This window comes from Phyllobates terribilis, unplaced genomic scaffold (genome assembly GCF_046119375.1).
Source record: "Phyllobates terribilis strain yellow unplaced genomic scaffold, ASM4611937v1 Scaffold_14__1_contigs__length_39327217, whole genome shotgun sequence".
Taxonomy (NCBI): Eukaryota; Metazoa; Chordata; class Amphibia; order Anura; family Dendrobatidae; genus Phyllobates; species Phyllobates terribilis.
The window spans coordinates 38,286,570-38,307,871 of record NW_027362774.1 but is presented as its reverse complement, the minus strand read 5'-3'; positions in this window follow the sequence as shown (position 1 = coordinate 38,307,871).

Sequence of the window (21,302 nt, the reverse complement as noted above, 5' to 3'; positions counted from 1 at the left end):
TCACCTCCTCCTACTCAGATGTCAGATCTCACCTCCTCATACCCAGACCTCAGATCTCACCTCCTCCTACTCAGATGTCAGATCTCACCTCCTCATACCCAGATCTCAGATCTCACCTCCTCATACCCAGACCTCAGATCTCACCCACTCATATCCAGACCTCAGATCTCACCTCCTCATACCCAGACCTCAGATCTCACCTTCTCATACCCAGACCTCAGATCTCACCTCCTCATACCCAGACCTCAGATCTCACCTCCTCATACCCAGACCTCAGATATGACCTCCTCATACTCAGACCTCAGATCTCACCCCCTCATACCCAGATCTCAGATCTCACCTCCTCATACCCAGATCTCAGATCTCACCTCCTCATACCCAGACCTCAGATCTCATCTCCTCATACCCAGACCTCAGATTTCACCTCCTCATACCCAGACCTCAGATCTCACCTCCTCATACCCAGATCTCAGATCTCACCTCCTCATACCCAAACCTCAGATCTCACCTCCTCATACCCAAACCTCAGATCTCACCTCCTCATACCCAGACCTCAGATCTCACCTCCTCATACCCAGACCTCAGATCTCACCTCCTCATACCCAGACCTCAGATCTTACCTCCTCATACCCAGACCTCAGATCTCACCGCCTCATACCCAGACCTCAGATCTCAACTCCTCATACCAAGACCTCAGATCTCACCTCCTCATACCCAGACCTCAGATCGCACCTTCTCATACCCAGACCTCAGATCTCACCTCCTCATACCCAGATCTCACCTCCTCATACCCAGACCTCAGATCTCATCTCCTCATACCCTGACCTCAGATCTCACCTCCTCATACCCAGACCTCAGATCTCACCTCCTCATACCCAGACCTCAGATCTCATCTCCTCATACCCAGACCTCAGATCTCATCTCCTCATACCCAGACCTCAGATCTCACCTCCTCATACCCAGACCTCAGATGTCACCTCCTCATACCCAGACCTCAGATCTCACCTTCTCATACCCAGACCTCAGATCTCACCTCCTCATACCCAGACCTCAGATCTCACCTCCTCATACCCAGACCTCAGATCTCACCTCCTCATACCCAGACCTCACCTCCTCATACCCAGATCTCAGATCTCACCTCCTCATACCCAGATCTCAGATCTCACCTCCTCATACCCAGACCTCAGATCTCACCTCCTCATACCCAGACCTCAGATCTCATCTCCTCATACCCAGACCTCAGATCTCACCTCCTCATACCCAGACCTCAGATCTCACCTCCTCCTACTCAGATGTCAGATCTCACCTCCTCATACCCAGATCTCAGATCTCACCTCCTCATACCCAGACCTCAGATCTCACCCCCTCATATCCAGACCTCAGATCTCACCTCCTTATACCCAGACCTCAGATCTCACCTCCTCGCACCCAGATCTCAGATCTCACCTTCTCATACCCAGACCTCATATCTCTCCTCCTCATACCCAGACCTCAGATCTCACCTCTCCATACCCAGACCTCTTCTCCTCATACCCAGACCTCAGATCTCACCTCCTCATACCCAGACCTCATATCTCTCCTCCTCATACCCAGACCTCAGATCTCATCTCCTCATACCCAGACCTCAGATCTCTCCTCCTCATGCCCAGACCTCAGATCTCACCTCCTCATACCCAGACCTCAGATCTCACCTCCTCATACCCAGACCTCAGATCTCATCTCCTCATACCCAGACCTCAGATCTCACCTCCTCATTCTCAGATCTCACCTCCTCATACCCAGATCTCAGATCTCACATCCTCATACCCAGACCTCAGATCTCACCTCCTCATACCCAGACCTCAGATCTCACCTCCTCATACCCAGACCTCAGATCTCACCTCCTCATACCCAGATCTCAGATCTCACCTCCTAATACCCAGACCTCAGATCTCACCTCCTCATACCCAGACCTCAGATCTCACCTCCTCATACCCAGATCTCAGATCTCACGTCCTCATACCCAGATCTCAGATCTCACGTCCTCATACCCAGACCTCAGATCTTACGTCCTCATACCCAGACCTCAGATCTCACCTCCTCATATCCAGACCTCAGATCTCACCTCCTCATACCCAGACGTCAGATCTCACCTCCTCATACCCAGACGTCAGATCTCACCTCCTCACACCCAGACCTCAGATCTCACCTCCTCACACCCAGACCTCAGATCTCACCTCCTCATACCCAGATCTCAGATCTCACCTCCTCATACCCAGACCTCAGATCTCACCTCCTCATACCCAGACCTCAGATCTCACCTCCTCATACCCAGACCTCAGATCTCACCTAGTCATACCCAGATCTCAGATCTCACCTCCTCATACCCAAACCTCAGATCTCACCTCCTCATACCCAGACCTCAGATCTCACCTCCTCATACCCAGACCTCACCTCCTCATACCCAGACCTCAGATCTTACCTCCTCATACCCAGACCTCAGATCTCACCTCCTCATACCCAGACCTCAGATCTCACCTCCTCATACCCAGACCTCAGATCTCACCTCCTCATACCCAGACCTCAGATCTCACCTCCTCATACCCAGATCTCAGATCTCACCTCCTCATACCCAGATCTCAGATCTCACCTCCTCATACCCAGACCTCAGATCTCATCTCCTCATACCCTGACCTCAGATCTCATCTCCTCATACCCTGACCTCAGATCTCACCTCCTCATACCCAGACCTCAGATCTCACCTTCTCATACCCAGACCTCAGATCTCACCTCCTCATACCCAGACCTCAGATCTCACCTCCTCATAGCCAGATCTCAGATCTCACCTCCTCATACCCAGACCTCAGATCTCACCTCCTCATACCCAGACCTCAGATCTCACCTCCTCATACCCAGACCTCAGATCTCATCTCCTCATACCCTGACCTCAGATCTCACCTCCTCATACCCAGACCTCAGATTTCACCTCCTCATACCCAGACCTCAGATCTCACCTTCTCATACCCAGACCTCAGATCTCACCTCCTCATACCCAGACCTCAGATCTCACCTCTCCATACCCAGACCTCTTCTCCTCATACCCAGACCTCAGATCTCACCTCCTCATACCCAGACCTCATATCTCTCCTCCTCATACCCAGACCTCAGATCTCATCTCCTCATACCCAGACCTCAGATCTCACCTCCTAATACCCAGACCTCAGATCTCACCTCCTCATACCCAGACCTCAGAACTCACCTCTTCATTCCCAGACCTCAGATCTCACCTTCTCATACCCAGACCTCAGATCTCACCTCCTCATACCCAGACTTCAGATCTCACCTCCTCATACCCAGACCTCAGATCTCATTTCCTCATACCCAAACCTCAGATCTCACCTCCTCATACCCAGAGCTCAGATCTCACCTCCTCATACCCAGACCTCAGATCTCACCTCCTCATACCCAGACCTCAGATCTCACCTTCTCATACTCAGACCTCAGATCTCAACCCCTCATACCCAGACGTCAGATTTCACCTCGTCATACCCAGACCTCAGATCTCACCTCCTCATACCAAGACCTCAGATCTCACCTCCTCATACACAGACCTCAGATCTCATTTTCTCATACCCAGACCTCAGATCTCACCTCCTCATACCCAGACCTCAGATCTCACCTCCTCATACCCAGACCTCAGATCTCACCTCCTCATACCCAGACCTCATATCTCTCCTCCTCATACCCAGACCTCAGATCTCACCTCTCCATACCCAGACCCCTCCTCCTCATACCCAGACCTCATATCTCACCTCCTCATACCCAGACCTCATATCTCTCCTCCTCATACCCAGACCTCAGATCTCACCTCCTCATACCCAGACCTCAGATCTCACCTTCTCATACCCAGACCTCAGATCTCACCTTCTCATACCCAGACCTCAGATCTCACCTCCTCAAACCCAGACCTCAGATCTCATCTCGTCATACCCAGACCTCAGATCTCACCACCTCATACCCAGACCTCAGATCTCACCACCTCATACCCAGAGCTCAGATCTCACCTCCTCATACCCAAACCTCAGATCTCACCTCCTCATACCCAGACCTCAGATCTCACCTCCTCATACCCAGACCTCAGATGTCACCTCCTCATACCCAGACCTCATATCTCTCCTCCTCATACCCAGACCTCAGATCTCACCACTCCATACCCAGACCTCAGATCTCACCACTCCATACCCAGACCTCTCCTCCTCATACCCAGACCTCAGATCTCACCTCCTCATACCCAGACCTCATATCTCTCCTCCTCATACCCAGACCTCAGATCTCACCTCCTCATACCCAGACCTCAGATCTCACCTCCTCATACCCAGAGCTCAGATCTCACCTCCTCATACCCAGAGCTCAGATCTCACCTCCTCATACCCAGACCTCAGATCTCACCTCCTCATACCCAGACCTCAGATCTCACCTCCTCAAACCCAGACCTCAGATCTCATCTCGTCATACCCAGACCTCAGATCTCACCTCCTCATACCCAGACGTCAGATTTCACCTCGTCATACCCAGACCTCAGATCTCACCTCCTCATACCCAGACCTCAGATCTGATCTCCTCATACACAGACCTCATATCTCACCTCCTCATACCCAGACCTCAGATCTCACCTCCTCATACCCAGACCTCAGATCTCACCTCCTCATACCCAGACCTCAGATCTCACCTCCTCATACCCAGACCTCAGATCTCACCTCCTCATACCCAGACCTCATATCTCTCCTCCTCATACCCAGACCTCAGATCTCACCTCTCCATACCCAAACCCCTTCTCCTCATACCCAGACCTCATATCTCACCTCATACCCAGACCTCATATCTCTCCTCCTCATACCCAGACCTCAGATCTCTCCTCCTCATACCCAGACCTCAGATCTCACCTCCTCATACCCAGACCTCAGATCTCACCTTCTCATACCCAGACCTCAGATCTCACCTCCTCATACCCAGACCTCAGATCTCACCTCCTCATACCCAGACCTCAGATCTCACCTCCTCATACCCAGACCTCAGATCTCACCTCCTCATACCCAGACCTCAGATCTCACCTCCTCATACCCAGACCTCAGATCTCACCTCCTCATACCCAGACCTCAGATCTCACCTTCTCATACCCAGACCTCAGATCTCACCTCCTCAAACCCAGACCTCAGATCTCATCTCGTCATACCCAGACCTCAGATTTCACCTCCTCATACCCAGAGCTCAGATCTCGCCTCCTCATACCCAGACCTCAGATCTCACCTCCTCATACCCAGACCTCAGATCTCACCTCCTCATACCCAGACCTCAGATCTCATCTCCTCATACCCAGACCTCAGATCTCACCTCCTCATACCCAAACCTCAGATCTCACCTCCTCATACCCAGACCTCAGATCTCACCTCTCCATACCCAGACCTCTTCTCCTCATGCCCAGACCTCAGATCTCACCTCCTCATACCCAGACCTCATATCTCTCCTCCTCATACCCAGACCTCAGATCTCATCTCCTCATACCCAGACCTCAGATCTCACCTCCTCATACCCAGACCTCAGATCTCACCTCCTCATACCCAGACCTCAGAACTCACCTCCTCATTCCCAGACCTCAGATCTCACCTTCTCATACCCAGACCTCAGATCTCACCTTCTCATACCCAGACTTCAGATCTCACCTCCTCATACCCAGACCTCAGATCTCATTTCCTCATACCCAAACCTCAGATCTCACCTCCTCATACCCAGAGCTCAGATCTCACCTCCTCATACCCAGACCTCAGATCTCACCTCCTCATACCCAGACCTCAGATCTCACCTTCTCATACTCAGACCTCAGATCTCAACCCCTCATACCCAGACCTCAGATCTCATCTCCTCATACCCAGACCTCAGATCTCACCTTCTCATACTCAGACCTCAGATCTCAACCCCTCATACCCAGACCTCAGAACTCACCTCCTCATACCCAGACCTCAGATCTCACCTCCTCATACCAAAACCTCAGATCTCACCTCCTCATACACAGACCTCCGATCTCATCTCCTCATACCCAGACCTCAAATCTGACCTCCTCATACCCAGACGTCAGATTTCACCTCGTCATACCCAGACCTCAGATCTCACCTCCTCATACCCAGACCTCAGATCTGATCTCCTCATACACAGACCTCATATCTCACCTCCTCATACCCAGACCTCAGATCTCACCTCCTCATACCCAGACCTCAGATCTCACCTCCTCATACCCAGACCTCATATCTCTCCTCCTCATACCAGACCTCAGATCTCACCTCTCCATACCCAGACCCCTCCTCCTCATACCCAGACCTCATATCTCACCTCCTCATACCCAGACCTCATATCTCTCCTCCTCATACCCAGACCTCAGATCTCACCTCGTCATACCCAGACCTCAGATCTCACCTTCTCATACCCAGACCTCAGATCTCACCTCCTCATACCCAGACCTCAGATCTCACCTCCTCATACCCAGACCTCAGATCTCATCTCCTCATACCCAGATCTCAGATCTCACCTCCTCATACCCAGAGCTCAGATCTCACCTCCTCATACCCAGACCTCAGATCTCACCTCCTCATACCCAGACCTCAGATCTCACCTTCTCATACCCAGACCTCAGATCTCACCTCCTCAAACCCAGACCTCAGATCTCATCTCGTCATACCCAGACCTCAGATCTCACCTCCTCATACCCAGAGCTCAGATCTCGCCTCCTCATACTTAAACCTCAGATCTCACCTCTCCATACCCAGACCTCTTCTCCTCATGCCCAGACCTCAGATCTCACCTCCTCATACCCAGACCTCATATCTATCCTCCTCATACCCAGACCTCAGATCTCATCTCCTCATACCCAGACCTCAGATCTCACCTCCTCATACCCAGACCTCAGATCTCACCTCCTCATACCCAGACCTCAGAACTCACCTCCTCATTCCCAGACCTCAGATCTCACCTTCTCATACCCAGACCTCAGATCTCACCTCCTCATACCCAGACTTCAGATCTCACCTCCTCATACCCAGACCTCAGATCTCATTTCCTCATACCCAAACCTCAGATCTCACCTCCTCATACCCAGAGCTCAGATCTCACCTCCTCATACCCAGACCTCAGATCTCACCTCCTCATACCCAGACCTCAGATCTCACCTTCTCATACTCAGACCTCAGATCTCAACCCCTCATACCCAGACCTCAGAACTCACCTCCTCATACCCAGACCTCAGATCTCACCTCCTCATACCAAAACCTCAGATCTCACCTCCTCATACACAGACCTCAGATCTCATCTCCTCATACCCAGACCTCAAATCTCATCTCCTCATACCCAGACCTCAAATCTGACCTCCTCATACCCAGACGTCAGATTTCACCTCGTCATACCCAGACCTCAGATCTGATCTCCTCATACACAGACCTCATATCTCACCTCCTCATACCCAGACCTCAGATCTCACCTCCTCATACCCAGATCTCAGATCTCACCTCCTCATACCCAGACCTCAGATCTCACCTCCTCATACCCAGACCTCAGATCTCACCTCCTCATACCAGACCTCAGATCTCACCTCTCCATACCCAGACCCCTCCTCCTCATACCCAGACCTCATATCTCACCTCCTCATACCCAGACCTCATATCTCTCCTCCTCATACCCAGACCTCAGATCTCACCTCCTCATACCCAGACCTCAGATCTCACCTTCTCATACCCAGACCTCAGATCTCACCTCCTCATACCCAGACCTCAGATCTCACCTCCTCATACCCAGACCTCAGATCTCATCTCCTCATACCCAGAGCTCAGATCTCACCTCCTCATACCCAGAGCTCAGATCTCACCTCCTCATACCCAGACCTCAGATCTCACCTTCTCATACCCAGACCTCAGATCTCACCTCCTCAAACCCAGACCTCAGATCTCATCTCGTCATACCCAGAGCTCAGATCTCACCTCCTCATACCCAGAGCTCAGATCTCGCCTCCTCATACCCAGACCTCAGATCTCACCTCCTCATACCCAGACCTCAGATCTCATCTCCTCATACCTAGACCTCAGATCTCACCTCCTCATACCCAAACCTCAGATCTCACCTCCTCATACCCAAACCTCATATCTCTCCTCCTCATACCCAGACCTCAGATCTCACCTCCTCATACCCAAACCTCAGATCTCACCTCCTCATACCCAGACCTCAGATCTCACCTCCTCATATCCAGACCTCAGATCTCACCTCCTCATACCCAGACCTCATATCTCTCCTCCTCATACCCAGACCTCAGATCTCACCACTCCATACCCAGACCTCTCCTCCTCATACCCAGACCTCAGATCTCACCTCCTCATACCCAGACCTCATATCTCTCCTCCTCATACCCAGACCTCATATCTCACCTCCTCATACCCAAACCTCAGATCTCACCTCCTCATACCCAAACCTCAGATCTCACCTCCTCATACCCAGACCTCAGATCTCACCTCCTCATAGCCAGACCTCATATCTCTCCTCCTCATACCCAGACCTCAGATCTCACCACTCCATACCCAGACCTCTCCTCCTCATACCCAGACCTCAGATCTCACCTCCTCATACCCAGACCTCATATCTCACCTCCTCATACCCAGACCTCAGATCTCACCTCCTCATACCCAGACCTCAGATCTCACCTCCTCATGCCCAGACCTCAGATCTCATCTCCTCATGCCCAGACCTCGGATCTCACCTCCTCATACCCAGACCTCAGATCTCACCTCCTCATACCCAGACCTCAGACCTTACCTCCTCATACCCAGACCTCAGATCTCACCTCCTCATACCCAGACCTCAGATCTCATCTCCTCATACCCAGACCTCAGATCTCACCTCCTCATACCCAGACCTCAGACCTTACCTCCTCATACCCAGACCTCAGATCTCACCTCCTCATACCCAGACCTCAGATCTCACCTCCTCATACCCAGACCTCAGATCTCACCTCCTCATACCCAGACCTCAGATCTCACCTCCTCATACCCAGACCTCAGATCTCACCTCCTCATACCCAGACCTCAGATCTGACCTCCTCATACCCCGACCTCAGATCTGACCTCCTCATACCCCGACCTCAGATCTCAGCTCCTCATACCCAGACCTCAGATCTCACCTCCTCATACCCAGACCTCAGATCTCACCTCCTCATACCCAGACCTCAGATCTCACCTCCTCATACCCAGACCTCAGATCTCACCTCCTCATACCCAGACCTCAGATCTCACCTCCTCATACCCAGACCTCAGATCTCACCTCCTCATACCCAGACCTCAGATCTCACCTCCTCATACCCAAACCTCAGATCTCATCTCCTCATACCCAAACCTCAGATCTCACCTCCTCATACCCAGACCTCAGATCTCACCTCCTCATACCCAGACCTCAGATCTCACCTCCTCATAATCAGACCTCACATCTCACCTCCTCACACACAGACCTCAGATCTCACCTCCTCATACCCAGACATCAGATCTCACCTCCTCATACCCAGACCTCAGATGTCACCTCCTCATACTCAGATCTCAGAGCTCACCTCCTCATACCCAGACCTCAGATCCCACCTCCTCATATCCTGACCTCAGATCTCACCTCCTCATACCCAGACCTCAGATCTCACCTCCTCATACCCAGACCTCAGATCTCACCTCCTCACACACAGACCTCAGATCTCACCTCCTCACACACAGACCTCAGATCTCACCTCCTCATTCCCAGACATCAGATCTCACCTCCTCATACCCAGACCTCAGATGTCACCTCCTCATACTCAGATCTCAGAGCTCACCTCCTCATATCCAGACCTCAGATCTCACCTCCTCATACCCAGACCTCAGATCTCACCTCCTCATACCCAGAATTGAGATCTCACCTCCTCATACCCAGACCCCAGATCTCACCTCCTCATACCCAGACCTCAGATCTCACCTCCTCATACCCAGACCTCAGATCTCTCCTCCTCATACCCAGACCTCAGATCTCTCCTCCTCATACCCAGAGCTCAGATCTCACCTCCTCATACCCAGACCTCAGATATCACCTCCTCATACCCAGACCTCAGATCTCACCTCCTCATACCCAGACCTCAGATCTCACCTCCTCATACCCTGACCTCAGATCTCCCCTCCTCATACCCAGACCTCAGATCTCCCCTCCTCATACCCAGACCTCAGATCTCCCCTCCTCATACCCAGACCTCAGATCTCACCTTCTCAAACCCAGACCTCAGATCTCACCTCCTCATACCCAGACCTCTGATCTCACCTCCTCATACCCAGACCTCAGATCTCACCTCCTCATACCCAGACCTCAGATCTCACCTTCTCATTCCCAGACCTCAGATCTCACCTCCTCATACCCAGACCTCAGATCTCACCTCCTCATACCCAGACCTCAGATCTCATCTCCTCATACCCAGACCTCAGATCTCAAATCCTCATACCCAGACCTCAGATCTGACCTCCTCATACCCATACGTCAGATCTGACCTCCTCATACCCAGACCTCAGATCTCACCTCATCATACTCACAACTCAGATCTCAGCCCCTCATTCCCCGACCTCAGATCTCACCTCCTCATATCCAGACCTCAGATCTGACCTCCTCATACCCAGACCTCAGATCTCACCTCCTCATACCCAGACCTCAGATCTCACCTCCTCATACCCAGACCTCAGATCTCCCCTCCTCATACCCAGACCTCAGATCTCCCCTCCTCATACCCAGACCTCAGATCTCACCTTCTCAAACCCAGACCTCAGATCTCACCTCCTCATACCCAGACCTCTGATCTCACCTCCTCATACCAAGATCTCAGATCTCACCTCCTCATACTCAGATCTCAGATCTCACCTCCTCATACCCAGACCTCAGATCTCACCTCCTCATACCCAGACCTCAGATCTCACCTCCTCATACCCAGACCTCAGATCTCACCTCCTCATACCCAGACCTTAGATCTCACCTCCTCGTACCCAGAGCTCAGATCTCACCTCCTCATACCCAGATCTCAGATCTGACCTCCTCATACCAAGACCTCAGATCTCACCTCCTCACACCCAGACCTCAGATCTCACCTCCTCACACCCAGACCTCAGATTTCACCTTCTCATACCCAGACCTCAGATCTCACCTTCTCATACCCAGACCTCAGATCTCACCTCCTCATACCCAGACCTCAGATCTCACCCCCTCATACCCAGACCTCATTTCTCACCTCCTCATACCCAAACATGAGATCTCACCTCCTCATACCCAGACCTCCGATCTCAGCTCCTCATACCCAGACCTCCGATCTCACCTCCTCATACCCAGACCTCAGATCTCTCCTCCTCATACCCAGACCTCAGATCTCTCCTCCTCATACCCAGAGCTCAGATCTCACCTCCTCATACCCAGACCTCAGATATCACCTCCTCATACCCAGACCTCAGATCTCACCTCCTCATACCCAGACCTCAGATCTCACCTCCTCATACCCTGACCTCAGATCTCCCCTCCTCATACCCAGACCTCAGATCTCCCCTCCTCATACCCAGACCTCAGATCTCACCTCCTCATACCCAGACCTCAGATCTCATCTCCTCATACCCAGACCTCAGATCTCAAATCCTCATACCCAGACCTCAGATCTGACCTCCTCATACCCATACGTCAGATCTGACCTCCTCATACCCAGACCTCAGATCTCACCTCATCATACTCACAACTCAGATCTCAGCCCCTCATTCCCCGACCTCAGATCTCACCTCCTCATATCCAGACCTCAGATCTGACCTCCTCATACCCAGACCTCAGATCTCACCTCCTCATACCCAGACCTCAGATCTCACCTCCTCATACCCAGACCTCAGATCTCCCCTCCTCATACCCAGACCTCAGATCTCCCCTCCTCATACCCAGACCTCAGATCTCACCTTCTCAAACCCAGACCTCAGATCTCACCTCCTCATACCCAGACCTCTGATCTCACCTCCTCATACCAAGATCTCAGATCTCACCTCCTCATACTCAGATCTCAGATCTCACCTCCTCATACCCAGACCTCAGATCTCACCTCCTCATACCCAGACCTCAGATCTCACCTCCTCATACCCAGACCTCAGATCTCACCTCCTCATACCCAGACCTTAGATCTCACCTCCTCGTACCCAGAGCTCAGATCTCACCTCCTCATACCCAGATCTCAGATCTGACCTCCTCATACCAAGACCTCAGATCTCACCTCCTCACACCCAGACCTCAGATCTCACCTCCTCACACCCAGACCTCAGATTTCACCTTCTCATACCCAGACCTCAGATCTCACCTTCTCATACCCAGACCTCAGATCTCACCTCCACATACCCAGACCTCAGATCTCACCCCCTCATACCCAGACCTCATTTCTCACCTCCTCATACCCAAACATGAGATCTCACCTCCTCATACCCAGACCTCCGATCTCAGCTCCTCATACCCAGACCTCAGATCTCACCTCCTCATACCCAGACCTCAGATCTCACCTCCTCATACCCAGACCTCAGATCTCACCTCCTCATACCCAGACCTCAGATCTCACCTCCTCATACCCAGACCTCAGATCTCACCTCCTCATACCCAGACCTCAGATCTCACCTCCTCATACCCAGACCTCAGATCTCACCTCCTCATACCCAAACCTCAGATCTCATCTCCTCATACCCAAACCTCAGATCTCACCTCCTCATACCCAGACCTCAGATCTCACCTCCTCATACCCAGACCTCAGATCTCACCTCCTCATAATCAGACCTCACATCTCACCTCCTCACACACAGACCTCAGATCTCACCTCCTCATACCCAGACATCAGATCTCACCTCCTCATACCCAGACCTCAGATGTCACCTCCTCATACTCAGATCTCAGAGCTCACCTCCTCATACCCAGACCTCAGATCCCACCTCCTCATATCCTGACCTCAGATCTCACCTCCTCATACCCAGACCTCAGATCTCACCTCCTCATACCCAGACCTCAGATCTCACCTCCTCACACACAGACCTCAGATCTCACCTCCTCACACACAGACCTCAGATCTCACCTCCTCATTCCCAGACATCAGATCTCACCTCCTCATACCCAGACCTCAGATGTCACCTCCTCATACTCAGATCTCAGAGCTCACCTCCTCATATCCAGACCTCAGATCTCACCTCCTCATACCCAGACCTCAGATCTCACCTCCTCATACCCAGAATTGAGATCTCACCTCCTCATACCCAGACCCCAGATCTCACCTCCTCATACCCAGACCTCAGATCTCACCTCCTCATACCCAGACCTCAGATCTCTCCTCCTCATACCCAGACCTCAGATCTCTCCTCCTCATACCCAGAGCTCAGATCTCACCTCCTCATACCCAGACCTCAGATATCACCTCCTCATACCCAGACCTCAGATCTCACCTCCTCATACCCAGACCTCAGATCTCACCTCCTCATACCCTGACCTCAGATCTCCCCTCCTCATACCCAGACCTCAGATCTCCCCTCCTCATACCCAGACCTCAGATCTCCCCTCCTCATACCCAGACCTCAGATCTCACCTTCTCAAACCCAGACCTCAGATCTCACCTCCTCATACCCAGACCTCTGATCTCACCTCCTCATACCCAGACCTCAGATCTCACCTCCTCATACCCAGACCTCAGATCTCACCTTCTCATTCCCAGACCTCAGATCTCACCTCCTCATACCCAGACCTCAGATCTCACCTCCTCATACCCAGACCTCAGATCTCATCTCCTCATACCCAGACCTCAGATCTCAAATCCTCATACCCAGACCTCAGATCTGACCTCCTCATACCCATACGTCAGATCTGACCTCCTCATACCCAGACCTCAGATCTCACCTCATCATACTCACAACTCAGATCTCAGCCCCTCATTCCCCGACCTCAGATCTCACCTCCTCATATCCAGACCTCAGATCTGACCTCCTCATACCCAGACCTCAGATCTCACCTCCTCATACCCAGACCTCAGATCTCACCTCCTCATACCCAGACCTCAGATCTCCCCTCCTCATACCCAGACCTCAGATCTCCCCTCCTCATACCCAGACCTCAGATCTCACCTTCTCAAACCCAGACCTCAGATCTCACCTCCTCATACCCAGACCTCTGATCTCACCTCCTCATACCAAGATCTCAGATCTCACCTCCTCATACTCAGATCTCAGATCTCACCTCCTCATACCCAGACCTCAGATCTCACCTCCTCATACCCAGACCTCAGATCTCACCTCCTCATACCCAGACCTCAGATCTCACCTCCTCATACCCAGACCTTAGATCTCACCTCCTCGTACCCAGAGCTCAGATCTCACCTCCTCATACCCAGATCTCAGATCTGACCTCCTCATACCAAGACCTCAGATCTCACCTCCTCACACCCAGACCTCAGATCTCACCTCCTCACACCCAGACCTCAGATTTCACCTTCTCATACCCAGACCTCAGATCTCACCTTCTCATACCCAGACCTCAGATCTCACCTCCTCATACCCAGACCTCAGATCTCACCCCCTCATACCCAGACCTCATTTCTCACCTCCTCATACCCAAACATGAGATCTCACCTCCTCATACCCAGACCTCCGATCTCAGCTCCTCATACCCAGACCTCCGATCTCACCTCCTCATACCCAGACCTCAGATCTCTCCTCCTCATACCCAGACCTCAGATCTCTCCTCCTCATACCCAGAGCTCAGATCTCACCTCCTCATACCCAGACCTCAGATATCACCTCCTCATACCCAGACCTCAGATCTCACCTCCTCATACCCAGACCTCAGATCTCACCTCCTCATACCCTGACCTCAGATCTCCCCTCCTCATACCCAGACCTCAGATCTCCCCTCCTCATACCCAGACCTCAGATCTCCCCTCCTCATACCCAGACCTCAGATCTCACCTTCTCAAACCCAGACCTCAGATCTCACCTCCTCATACCCAGACCTCTGATCTCACCTCCTCATACCCAGACCTCAGATCTCACCTCCTCATACCCAGACCTCAGATCTCACCTTCTCATTCCCAGACCTCAGATCTCACCTCCTCATACCCAGACCTCAGATCTCACCTCCTCATACCCAGACCTCAGATCTCATCTCCTCATACCCAGACCTCAGATCTCAAATCCTCATACCCAGACCTCAGATCTGACCTCCTCATACCCATACGTCAGATCTGACCTCCTCATACCCAGACCTCAGATCTCACCTCATCATACTCACAACTCAGATCTCAGCCCCTCATTCCCCGACCTCAGATCTCACCTCCTCATATCCAGACCTCAGATCTGACCTCCTCATACCCAGACCTCAGATCTCACCTCCTCATACCCAGACCTCAGATCTCACCTCCTCATACCCAGACCTCAGATCTCCCCTCCTCATACCCAGACCTCAGATCTCCCCTCCTCATACCCAGACCTCAGATCTCACCTTCTCAAACCCAGACCTCAGATCTCACCTCCTCATACCCAGACCTCTGATCTCACCTCCTCATACCAAGATCTCAGATCTCACCTCCTCATACTCAGATCTCAGATCTCACCTCCTCATACCCAGACCTCAGATCTCACCTCCTCATACCCAGACCTCAGATCTCACCTCCTCATACCCAGACCTCAGATCTCACCTCCTCATACCCAGACCTTAGATCTCACCTCCTCGTACCCAGAGCTCAGATCTCACCTCCTCATACCCAGATCTCAGATCTGACCTCCTCATACCAAGACCTCAGATCTCACCTCCTCACACCCAGACCTCAGATCTCACCTCCTCACACCCAGACCTCAGATTTCACATCCTCATACCCAGACCTCAGATCTCACCTTCTCATACCCAGACCTCAGATCTCACCTCCTCATACCCAGACCTCAGATCTCACCCCCTCATACCCAGACCTCATTTCTCACCTCCTCATACCCAGACATGAGATCTCACCTCCTCATACCCAGACCTCCGATCTCAGCTCCTCATACCCAGACCTCCGATCTCACCTCCTCATACCCAGACCTCAGATCTCACCTTCTCATTCCCAGACCTCAGATCTCACCTCCTCATACCCAGACCTCAGATCTCACCTCCTCATACCCAGACCTCAGATCTCATCTCCTCATACCCAGACCTCAGATCTCAAATCCTCATACCCCGACCTCAGATCTCACCTCCTCATATCCAGACCTCAGATCTGACCTCCTCATACCAAGATCTCAGATCTCACCTCCTCATACTCAGATCTCAGATCTCACCTCCTCATACCCAGACCTCAGATCTCACCTCCTCATACCCAGACCTCAGATCTCACCTCCTCATACCCAGACCTCAGATCTCACCTCCTCATACCCAGACCTTAGATCTCACCTCCTCGTACCCAGAGCTCAGATCTCACCTCCTCATACCCAGATCTCAGATCTGACCTCCTCATACCAAGACCTCAGATCTCACCTCCTCACACCCAGACCTCAGATCTCACCTCCTCACACCCAGACCTCAGATTTCACATCCTCATACCCAGACCTCAGATCTCACCTTCTCATACCCAGACCTCAGATCTCACCTCCTCATACCCAGACCTCAGATCTCACCCCCTCATACCCAGACCTCATTTCTCACCTCCTCATACCCAGACATAAGATCTCACCTCCTCATACCCAGACCTCCGATCTCAGCTCCTCATACCCAGACCTCCGATCTCACGTCCTCATACCAAGACCTCAGATCTCACGTCCTCATACTCAGATCTCAGATCTCACCTCCTCATACCCAGACCTCTGATCTCACCTCCTCATACCCAGACCTCTGATCTCACCTCCTCATACCCAGATCTCAGATCTCACCTCCTCATACCCAGACCTCAGATCTCACCTCCTCATACCCAGACCTCAGATCTCACCTCCTCATACCCAGACCTCAGATCTCACCTCCTCATACCCAGACCTCAGATCTCACCTCCTCAAACCCAGACCTCAGATCTCATCTCGTCATACCCAGACCTCAGATCTCACCTCCTCATACCCAGAGCTCAGATCTCGCCTCCTCATACCCAGACCTCAGATCTCACCTCCTCATACCCAGACCTCAGATCTCATCTCCTCATACCCAGACCTCAGATCTCACCTCCTCATACCCAAACCTCAGATCTCACCTCCTCATACCCAAACCTCATATCTCTCCTCCTCATACCCAGACCTCAGATCTCACCTCCTCATACCCAAACCTCAGATCTCACCTCCTCATACCCAGACCTCAGATCTCACCTCCTCATATCCAGACCTCAGATCTCACCTCCTCATACCCAGACCTCATATCTCTCCTCCTCATACCCAGACCTCAGATCTCACCACTCCATACCCAGACCTCTCCTCCTCATACCCAGACCTCAGATCTCACCTCCTCATACCCAGACCTCATATCTCACCTCCTCATACCCAAACCTCAGATCTCACCTCCTCATACCCAAACCTCAGATCTCACCTCCTCATACCCAGACATCAGATCTCACCTCCTCATAGCCAGACCTCATATCTCTCCTCCTCATACCCAGACCTCAGATCTCACCACTCCATACCCAGACCTCTCCTCCTCATACCCAGACCTCAGATCTCACCTCCTCATACCCAGACCTCATATCTCACCTCCTCATACCCAGACCTCAGATCTCACCTCCTCATAATCAGACCTCACATCTCACCTCCTCACACACAGACCTCAGATCTCACCTCCTCATACCCAGACATCAGATCTCACCTCCTCATACCCAGACCTCAGATGTCACCTCCTCATACTCAGATCTCAGAGCTCACCTCCTCATACCCAGACCTCAGATCCCACCTCCTCATATCCTGACCTCAGATCTCACCTCCTCATACCCAGACCTCAGATCTCACCTCCTCATACCCAGACCTCAGATCTCACCTCCTCACACACAGACCTCAGATCTCACCTCCTCACACACAGACCTCAGATCTCACCTCCTCATTCCCAGACATCAGATCTCACCTCCTCATACCCAGACCTCAGATCTCACGTCCTCATGCTCAGATCTCAGATCTCACCTCCTCATACCCAGACCTCAGATCTCACCTCCTCATACCCAGACCTCAGATCTCACCTCCTCATACCCAGACCTCAGATCTCACCTCCTCATACCCAGACCTCAGATCTCACCTCCTCATACCCAGACATCAGATCTCACCTCCTCATACCCAGACCTCAGATCTCACCTCCTCATACTCAGACCTCAGATCTCACCTCCTCATACCCAGACCTCAGATCTCACCTCCTCATACCCAGACCTCAGATCTCACCTCCTCATACCCAGACCTCAGATCTCACCTCCTCATACCCAGACCTCAGATCTCACCTCCTCATACCCAGACCTCAGATCTCACCTCCTCATACGCAGACCTCAGATCTCACCTCCTCACACGCAGACCTCAGATCTCACCTCATCACGCCCAGATCTCAGATCTCACCTCCTCATGCCCAGACCTCCGATCTCACCTCCTCATACCAAGATCTCAGATCTCACCTCCTCATACTCAGATCTCAGATCTCACCTCCTCATACCCAGACCTCAGATCTCACCTCCTCATACCCAGACCTCAGATCTCACCTCCTCATACCCAGACCTCAGATCTCACCTCCTCATACCCAGACCTTAGATCTCACCTCCTCGTACCCAGAGCTCAGATCTCACCTCCTCGTACCCAGAGCTCAGATCTGACCTAATCATACCAAGACCTCAGATCTCACCTCCTCACACCCAGACCTCAGATCTCACCTCCTCATACCCAGACCTCAGATTTCACATCCTCATACCCAGACCTCAGATCTCACCTTCTCATACCCAGACCTCAGATCTCACCTCCTCATACCCAGACCTCAGATCTCACCCCCTCATACCCAGACCTCATTTCTCACCTCCTCATACCCAGACATAAGATCTCACCTCCTCATATCCAGACCTCCGATCTCAGCTCCTCATACCCAGACCTCCGATCTCACGTCCTCATACCAAGACCTCAGATCTCACGTCCTCATACTCAGATCTCAGATCTCACCTCCTCATACCCAGACCTCTGATCTCACCTCCTCATACCCAGACCTCTGATCTCACCTCCTCATACCCAGATCTCAGATCTCACCTCCTCATACCCAGACCTCAGATCTCACCTCCTCATACCCAGACCTCAGATCTCACCTCCTCATACCCAGACCTCAGATCTCACCTCCTCATACCCAGACCTCAGATCTCACCTCCTCATACCCAGACCTCAGATCTCACCTTCTCATACCCAGACCTCAGATCTCTCCTCCTCATACCCAGACCTCAGATCTCACCTCCTCATACCCAGACCTCAGATCTCACCTCCTCATACCCAGACCTCAGATCTCATCTCCTCATACCCAGACCTCAGATCTCCCCTCCTCATACCCAGACCTCAGATCTCACCTTCTCAAACCCAGACCTCAGATCTCACCTCCTCATACCCAGACTTCTGATCTCACCTCCTCATACCCAGACCTCAGATCTCACCTCCTCATACCCAGACCTCAGATCTCACCTTCTCATTCCCAGACCTCAGATCTCACCTTTTCATACCCAGACCTCACCTTCTCACACCCAGACCTCAGATCTCACCTCCTCATACCCAGAACTCAGATCTCACCTCCTCATACCCAGACCTCAGATCTCATCTCCTCATACCCAGACCTCAGATCTCAAATCCTCATACCCAGACCTCAGATCTGACCTCCTCATACCCAGACCTCAGATCTCACCTCATCATACTCACAACTCAGATCTCAGCCCCTCATACCCCGACCTCAGATCTCACCTCCTCATATCCAGACCTCAGATCTGACCTCCTCATACCCAGACCTCAGATCTGACCTCCTCATACCCAGACCTCGAATATCACCTCCTCATACCCAGACCTCAGATTTCACCTCCTCATACCCAGACCTCAGATCTGATCTCCTCATACCCAGACCTCAGATCTCACCTCCTCATACTCACAACTCAGATCTCAGCCCCTCATACCCCGACCTCAGATCTCACCTCCTCATATCCAGACCTCAGATCTCACCTCCTCATACCCAGACCTCAGATCTCACCTCCTTATACCCAGACCTCAGATCTCACCTCCTTATACCCAGACCTCAGATCTCACCTCCTCATACCCAGACCTCAGATCTCACCTCCTCATACCCAGACCTCAGATCTCACCTTCTCATACCCAGACCTCAGATCTCACCTCCTCATACCCAGACCTCAGATCTCACCTCCTCACACCCAGACCTCAGATCTCACCTCCTCACACCCAGACCTCAGATCTCACCTCCTCATACCCAGACCTCAGATCTCACCTGCTCATACTCAGACCTCAGATCTCACCTCCTCATACCCAGACCTCAGATCTCACCTCCTCATACCCAGACCTCAGATCTCATCTCCTCATACCCAGACCTCAGATCTCACCTGCTCATACTCAGACCTCAGATCTCACCTACTCATACCCAGACCTCAGATCTCACCTCCTCATACCCAGACCTCAGATCTCACCTTCTCATACCCAGACCTCAGATCTCACCTTCTCATACCCAGACCTCAGATCTCACCTCCTCATACCCAGATCTCAGATCTCACCTCCTCATACCCAGACCTCAGATCTCACCTCCTCATACCCAGACCTCAGATCTCACCTCCTCATACCCAGACCTCAGATCTCACCTCCTCATACCCAGACCTCAGATCTCACCTCCTCATACCCAGACCTCAGATCTCACCTTCTCATACCCAGACCTCAGATCTCACCTTCTCATACCCAGACCTCAGATCTCACCTCCTCATACCCAGACCTCAGATCTCACCTCCTCATACCCAGACCTCAGATCTCACCTCCTCATACCCAGACATCAGACCTCGCTTCTTCAAGCATAGTACACATTTTATTCAGACTATTGATATGTCCGCCATGACACTTTTCACTAATCTTCACTGAAATGTAAGAATACATCTTCCGTATCATTATCAATCAGGGCCATGAGAGAAGTGTACCAGGCGTGTCTGTAATGGAGACTATGTTAGCTGTCACCCAGCTTTCCCAGAGACAGATATATCCAGGAGTTGCCCTGCCGCTTGTGGTCCATCACCAATTCTGTCTGACCACCCCGCTCTGCTCCTGAGG